The 7,510-nt window shown below is 36.6% G+C and overlaps 1 pseudogene across 1 annotated transcript; it reads right to left on the bottom strand.

Moving 5' to 3' along the window:
• Positions 1 to 3,757: 3,757 nt before the first annotated feature.
• LOC308652498 (zinc finger protein Pegasus-like) lies at positions 3,758 to 6,049 on the bottom strand (annotated as a pseudogene). The gene has a single exon. The product of its transcript is annotated as a zinc finger protein Pegasus-like (transcript).
• Between the last annotated feature and the right edge of the window lie 1,461 nt (positions 6,050 to 7,510).

Genomic DNA, 7,510 nt, shown 5'->3' with positions numbered 1-7,510 from the left:
CTAAAAATCTTCAACAACAATATGAACTGTTTTTAAGACCAATTATTTTCTTTTTCAAAGCATTTTTTCTGTGTCTTGGAAAGCTATGGAAAATCTAAACTTCTTAAAATTATTATTTTTATTCTGTAAATCTTTCATTTCCTTCTAAGCATATAGCAGATATAATTATTCCATATGATATTCTGGGATGAATTCTCCCCCCCCCACACACACACACCTCAATTCCTCAATTTCTTACATTGAACTCCTAGCCCCCTATCAAAATGTGACTCTTTTAAAGATGGAAACTTTAAGAGATAATTAATATTAAATGAGGCTTAAGCCTCACCCATAGTCTAATATGACTGGTGTTCTTATAAAAATAATTTTGGTCACCTTATTTTCAGGAGTATCATGAAAACCTGGAAATGACATAAGAAATTGAAAAGTTCTAGGCACTAATTGTGTCAAACCAAACTGTAATGTAGGTGTTATTACTTGCACTTTAAAAGTGAGTTTCCCTCACACTCATTAGGTTGATTACTATAAAAAATAAATTACAAATGTTGGTGAGAATGTGGAAAAAGTGAACTCTTGTGTAAAGTTACTGAAACTGTAACTGGGTACAACCACCATGGACAATAGTATCAGATTTCTATAATACATTAAACTGAGTTACCAGATAATACAGAAATTTTACTTCTGAGTATATATCTAAAAAATTAAAATCAGGACTTGTGGAGATATTGATACACTGATTTTCATAGCAGTATTATTTCTAATTGCCAAGTGGTAGAACCATCCCAAGTGTACCAACTTTGTACTAATAGATACATGGGTTAAAAAATAGTATATACATGTAATGGAATATTATTAAGCCTCAAAAAGGGAGGAAATTCTGACATGTATTATAACTTTAATGAACCTTGAGAACATTAGGCATTCACAAAAGGACAAATTGTATGTTTCCAATCAAATTCACAAAACCCCCCAAAAAGTAGAATGCTGGTTTTCTCTTTATACGGGGAGGAAGCAATGGGTACAGATTCTTATTTTTTCAAGTGTAAAATACTTTTGGACAAATGATGATAATAGTTGTTCATCAAAAATGTATAGAAACTCAGTGACACTGTACTGTACTCTTAGAAATGATTCAGAAGGGAAATCAGATAGTGTGTGTATTTGACTACAATATTTTTAAAAGTGAGTTTCAGAGAGGATAAATAAACTCCCCGAACTTAGAGAAATCATGAAATGCTAGATTGTGGACACAAATCAAGTTTGTCTGATTCTAATTATTAGGCTCTTAGCAAATCTGTTTAATAAGTGTGTAGGCCCTTTGGTGAAGACTGAACCTTCTGTGCGACTGTGAGGGCTGTTTTAGTACTTGAAATGATATTGTGTTGTCCATTGCTGTAAATCATTTTAAAATCACCAAATGTTGAGTGATTCAAAGCCAATTCAGGTACAGCAACATTTAACAATAGGCAGCATAGTCTTTTCTATTTATGAGCATCTTTGTTTTCAGTGTTAATAATGTATACATGTTAAAGTTCATCACCTACTTTCAGTCTGCAAATCCAGATGAAAGTACAGACTTGTCACTTTGATCTTAACAGGAGGGAGAAATGTCATACTGTTCAGTATCCAATTCCTCATTGGCTAAAATGTCACTTTGTCTATGGAGGCAGTCGATTTAGTGCTTCTAAAATCCACAGATTATATGGAACCTAAAATTGTCCTTGGGCTGCTGTAATTAAATGCTTACTTAGAAACACATCGTATAAATTGATGAGGCTCGTAAGTATCTATTTTCTAACATGCATCAAAAGTACCTAAAGTTATTTCTTTAAAAATCATACAAGCATTTTCAGTTTTTCCATTTAGTTTAACAAATGGCATTTTGACATGAAACTATTTTTTTCCGAAAAGGTAGAAATGTGTGTGTGTGTGTGTGTGTGTGTGTGTGTGCCCGCGCGCGCGTGCCTTACTTAGCATTGAATTAGACTACTATATCAGCATTTGCATTGTGTTTTTGCAATATAGTTGGATATAACTAAATGTTGAGAGCCACAGCAGAAGGGGCCCCAGCAAGCTTCCAGATGCCAGCAAACTTCTTGCTGCCAACTGATTGGCTCCTCTGCGGTGATGCTCATTGGACTGTTTCCCCGCCCTTTCAGACCACAGAGCTGCTCACTGGGCGACTTTTTTGGCTCCGCCCACGTGACCCAGCCAACCGGCCTCAAGAGCAGGAGGAGTGGGGGAGGTTGAGAGGCTTGTGGGAAGCCGGTGGTGGCAATTGGGCTCTCAGGGTTTTTCCTGAAGAGCTGTGTGGTGAGGTGTGTGTATTCTAAAAATAAAGTTCGTTTCCTTTGACAAGTGGCTCCTGACTTGTGCCCAGCCAGACTGTGGCAACTAAAGAATTATCTGATTATATATTATATATTTGCTAAACAATATATACTACATTCTTCAAAAGGTGAGTGCTTGTAAATATCAATGTCAGAAATCAGGAGTCCAATCTCACAATACTTTGGTTCAACAAATTCTTCACTAGTTCTGGTATCTATAAATTAAAGTGAATTATATTGGGCTGGGGATGTGGCTCAAGCGGTAGCGCGCTCGCCTGGCATGCGTGCGGCCCGGGTTCGATCCTCAGCACCACATACAAACAAAGATGTTGTGTCCACCGAAAACTAAAAAATAAATATTAAAAAATTCTCTCTCTCTCTCCCCTCTCTCTCTCTCTCTCAAAAAAGTGAATTATATTTAGCAATCATATAAACATTATTTAGATAATATTTGCATTGTGTTTTTGCAGTTTAGTTGGATATAACTAAAGAATTATCTGATTATATATTATATATTTGCTGAACAATATATACAACATTCTTCAAAAGTTGAGTGCTTGTAAATATCAATGTCAGAAATCATGAGTCCAATCTCACAATTCTTTGGTTCAACAAATTCTTCACTAGTTCTCATATCTATAAATTAAAGTGAATTATATTTAGCAATCATATAAACATTATTTAGATAATATTTGAAATATTGTTGATGCAGTTTTAGCATACAATTTACCAAGGACACAGATATGTCAAGAAATTCATCATTAGTTATTTATGAAGAAGACTTGTATAAATGGACTTGTTATATAATGCTGGGATTTTAAAAGAATGTATATATTATAGATATTCTTTGTTATTTCTATGAGTAATTTTTCTTTCTTTCTTTGCTATTGGAAATCTAGTTTGGCTCAGTACATAGAATTACTCTATTTAGCAAGCCTTACTTGTATAAACAAATTAAATGGCATGTTTAAATGAATTTTATATCCATTTTTACACCTTTATCCTTTTCTATTAAGGGGACAATTCAATCAGTTTCCATATGGTATTGTCACTGTACATGAAGACTGGTAAAACTGCAAGTAAATATTACAGTTTGAATTCACAGAAAATATTTTAAATGGCCAACTCTGAAGAGAAGACCAGGATCTCTTCTGGATACAAATTCTTGTTTTTATTAAGTATTACTTTACTATCACATTTCCCCATGTGTTTCTATACCCACCTTTTCTTGGATATTATGGGCAATAAATGGATAGAAGGCAGGAAAAGGAAACTTTGGAGATTTTTTTGAAGGACTGCATCTTAATAATAAGATTAATGACTTCCACTGTATCTCTTTGGTCATCAAAGGAATAGGAAGAAACAGATTCTCACCATACCAACTTCACCTGACACTAAATATCAGAAGGAAGAATTTAAATGAGAAGTTCAAAATGAAAAGAAAATGGCATCTAGTGGTTTTTAAAAACAAACTGCCAACAATTAGAAAAAAATCCAATGGAAAACTAACATGTTTAAAGTAGACATGAAATAAACAAGTTATTTTAAATATTAAACACAATTTTCAATTTAAAGTCTTGAGTTTTCCTTCTTTTCAGAACTTTGACCTATTTTTATTTTAAAATAATTGTTTTACATTTTCCCTTGTAGAAAAAAAAGGTTTACTATTATCAGTTGAAATCAAACTACTAATTCAACTTAAGATATGTGAACTACATAGTACTTTAATTAAGAATAATTTTAAAGGCCAATTTCTCTACAAACACTGAAATAGGTTGTAACAGATTTTGTAAGAGAAAATAATTTACTCTACCATTTTGAAATATGGCAGAAGTAACATCTGGCTATACTGTATATACGGAAATAGCAAGAGTATGGATAAGCCTTCAAGTCTCTATGGACCATAAATGTGGGAAATGTAAAAGAACACCTGTTAAAATTATGATTGTACTCCAATTCTCACATGTATAAATGAAAGGGAAAAACAGATATCAATAACTATTCTAATACATAAATGACCCTGACCAAACTTTTATGAAAACAATTTTCCACTGTCAAATTTATATTCTATAAATATAATGCATAAACTTTAAATTAGCAGACACCTCATTAGGGATAACCCCCCACCAAAAAAAAACCCACAAAAAAACAAACTACAACCCCCCAGAAGGCCAAACCAAGTAAAACATAGTGATTGATTTCAGTGTTGGTTATGTTGCCCTCTTGCAAAATGACAGGTGAAATCATACTTGTTTTTACATTTGCATCCACCTATATTACATTGGAAAGGATTTTCATACCCATGACACCCCATGTGAATAGTGTAAAGGATATTGTCTGCAAAGTACATGTCACAGTGCTGGCAGTGGTGCAGAAGCTGAGGATCCTGGACCAGCAGGGTTGGGGCTGGAGTGCTTGGCTGGCTGTTTCCTATGCTGGAAGTACTAGTGTGGGCACTTGGTTCACTGCTTGGACCTGCCACTGGACATAGTCAGTTCCTCTGACTATGTGATGGCCGAGGTTCAGGGCTTGTGGGAGAGGAGCTCTGAGGAATACTTGCTGATACAGCAGAAACCACCGCTTGGGCAGAGGGCTGCTGAATCATGAAAGGCTTTTCATCTGGGCAGGGAACGACATCAGGGGATGCAGGGTTTTGGTTTTCAGGTAGCAAACTGGACAACTGTCCTGCTAGAGTTGAGAGCTGATTTAAAGGGTTGTCAACCATGAGTTCTTGGGGGTCCCTCGGTAAGCCACCAGTTGGTGTTGTTTTTGCTATACTTTCATAGGAGTCAGTCTGGATACTTGGGATTTCATGGGTAAAATCATTAAGGTAGTCTGGTTTCTGAACCACCATGGAAGGTGGACTTAAGTTGATTAGTGCTCTTCTGCTATACCCCAGATTGCTTGTTTTCTTCTGTAAAACCCCCCACATTTTCTTGCTGCTTAAGGAAGACCTAGTACCTTTAATTGGTACCATTTTATGCTTGCGCCTTCGATGATGAGACAGGTTACTTCGATCACTGCAGCGGAAGGAACATAATTCACATTTGTATGGTTTTTCTCCAGTATGGGAACACATGTGGGCTTCCAGATGACGCTCATAAGCAGATGCAAATGGACACAAGTGACATCTATGTGGTTTCTCACCTGTGTGGATTCTAATATGTTCGATAAGCCGTGCTGTTCCTTTGCTGGCATAATTGCAGTACCGACACTTGAGCTTCCCATCAAAGGTCCTTTCAAACCCGTCTACTAACCTTCCTGAGTTTTCATCCAGGAAAAATTCAACAGATGGGTGATCAAGTCCATTTTGATAACCATCTGTTCCAGCTGAAGAGCTTCTGCTTCTTTATCCCCACTAACCGATCCAGAAATCATGTTCACATGATGGGTCTGCTGAGTCAGGTATTCCTGAAAATCTTTCACGAAGTCCAAAGGTTCTGGTTTCTTTTCACCCATCTTTGCTTTTTTTTCCCCTTACGTTTATAGTTTCTTATACCTTTTCACCTCAAATCAGTTCCACCTTTTCCTTGCCACTCCAACATTGATGAAATGTAGAGTATTTGAAATTTATTCTGGAGACACACCAATGGACTCCAAAAGGCCATGGAGGGAATTTCAACTAAAATTCAAAAGCCATACAGAGGTCTCTTGACAACCACACCAGGTAAACCCCACCGCCTTGTTCAACGCCTCCGTCTTCATCACCGCCGCCGCCACCGCCATGTTTGTTCAGACTGATTCTTTATGTTTAAAAACATTCATGACCATTTGTTGAAGATGCTATCCTTCCTCCATTGCATGCTTTTAGCCCCTTTATCAAATATAAGATAGTTTAACTTTGTGGATTAGTCTCTGTGTCCTCTATTCTATACCATTGGTCCACCCGCCTGTTTTGGTACCAGTACCATGCTGATTTTGTCACTATTGCTCTGTAATATAGTTTGAAATCTGGTATCGCTATACTGCCTGATTCACACTTCCTGCTTAGAATTGCTTTTGCTATTCTGGGTCTTTTATTTTTCCATATGAATTTCATGATTGCTTTATCTATTTCTACAAGAAATGCCGTTGGGATTTTGATTGGCATTGCATTAAACCTATAGAGAACTTTTGGTAATATCGCCATTTTGATGATGTTAGTTCTGCCTATCCATGAACAGGGTATATTTTTCCATCTTCTAAGATCTTCTTCTACTTCTCTCTTTAGGGTTCTGTAGTTTTCATTGTATAAATCTTTCACCTCTTTTGTTAGGTTGATTCCCAAGTATTTTATTTTTTTTGAGGATATTGTGAATGGAGTGTTTTTCCTCATTTCCGTTTCAGAAGTTTTGTCGCTGATATACAGAAATGCCCAACAAAATGAAACTGAATCCCTTTCTCTCACCATGCACAAAAGTTAACTCAAAATGGATCAAAGAGCTTGATATCAAATCAGAGACTCTGGTTCTGATAGAAGAAAAAGTTGGCTACGATCTACATATTGTGGGGTCGGGCTCCAAATTCCTTAATAGGACACCCATAGTACAAGAGTTAATAACAAGAATCAACAAATGGGACTTAATTAAACTTAAAAGTTTTTTCTCAGCAAGAGAAACAATAAGAGAGATAAATAGGGAGCCTACATCCTGGGAACAAATTTTTACTCCTCACACTTCAGATAGAGCCCTAATATCCAGAGTATACAAAGAACTCAAAAAATTAGACAATAAGATAACAAATAACCCAATCAACAAATGGGCCAAGGACCTGAACAGACACTTCTCAGAGGAGGACATACAATCAATCAACAAGTACATGAAAAAATGCTCACCATCTCTAGCAGTCAGAGAAATGCAAATCAAAACCACCCTAAGATACCATCTCACTCCAGTAAGATTGGCAGCCACTATGAAGTCAAACAACAACAAGTGCTGGTGAGGATGTGGAGAAAAGGGTACACTTGTACATTGCTGGTGGGACTGCAAATTGGTGCGGCCAATTTGGAAAGCAGTTTGGAGATTCCTGGGAAAGCTGGGAATGGAACCACCATTTGACCCTGCTATTGCCCTTCTTGGACTATTCCCTGAAGACCTTAAAAGAGCATGCTACAGGGATACTGCCACATCGATGTTCATAGCAGCACAATTCACAATAGCTAGACTGTGGAACCAACCCAGATGCCCTTCAATAGATGAATG

Source organism: Spermophilus citellus (genome assembly GCF_964194105.1).
Source record: "Spermophilus citellus genome assembly, chromosome: 6".
Classification (NCBI taxonomy): domain Eukaryota; kingdom Metazoa; phylum Chordata; class Mammalia; order Rodentia; family Sciuridae; genus Spermophilus; species Spermophilus citellus.
The sequence above is the reverse complement of the archived record's forward strand: the minus strand, read 5'-3'. Positions and strand labels throughout refer to the sequence as shown.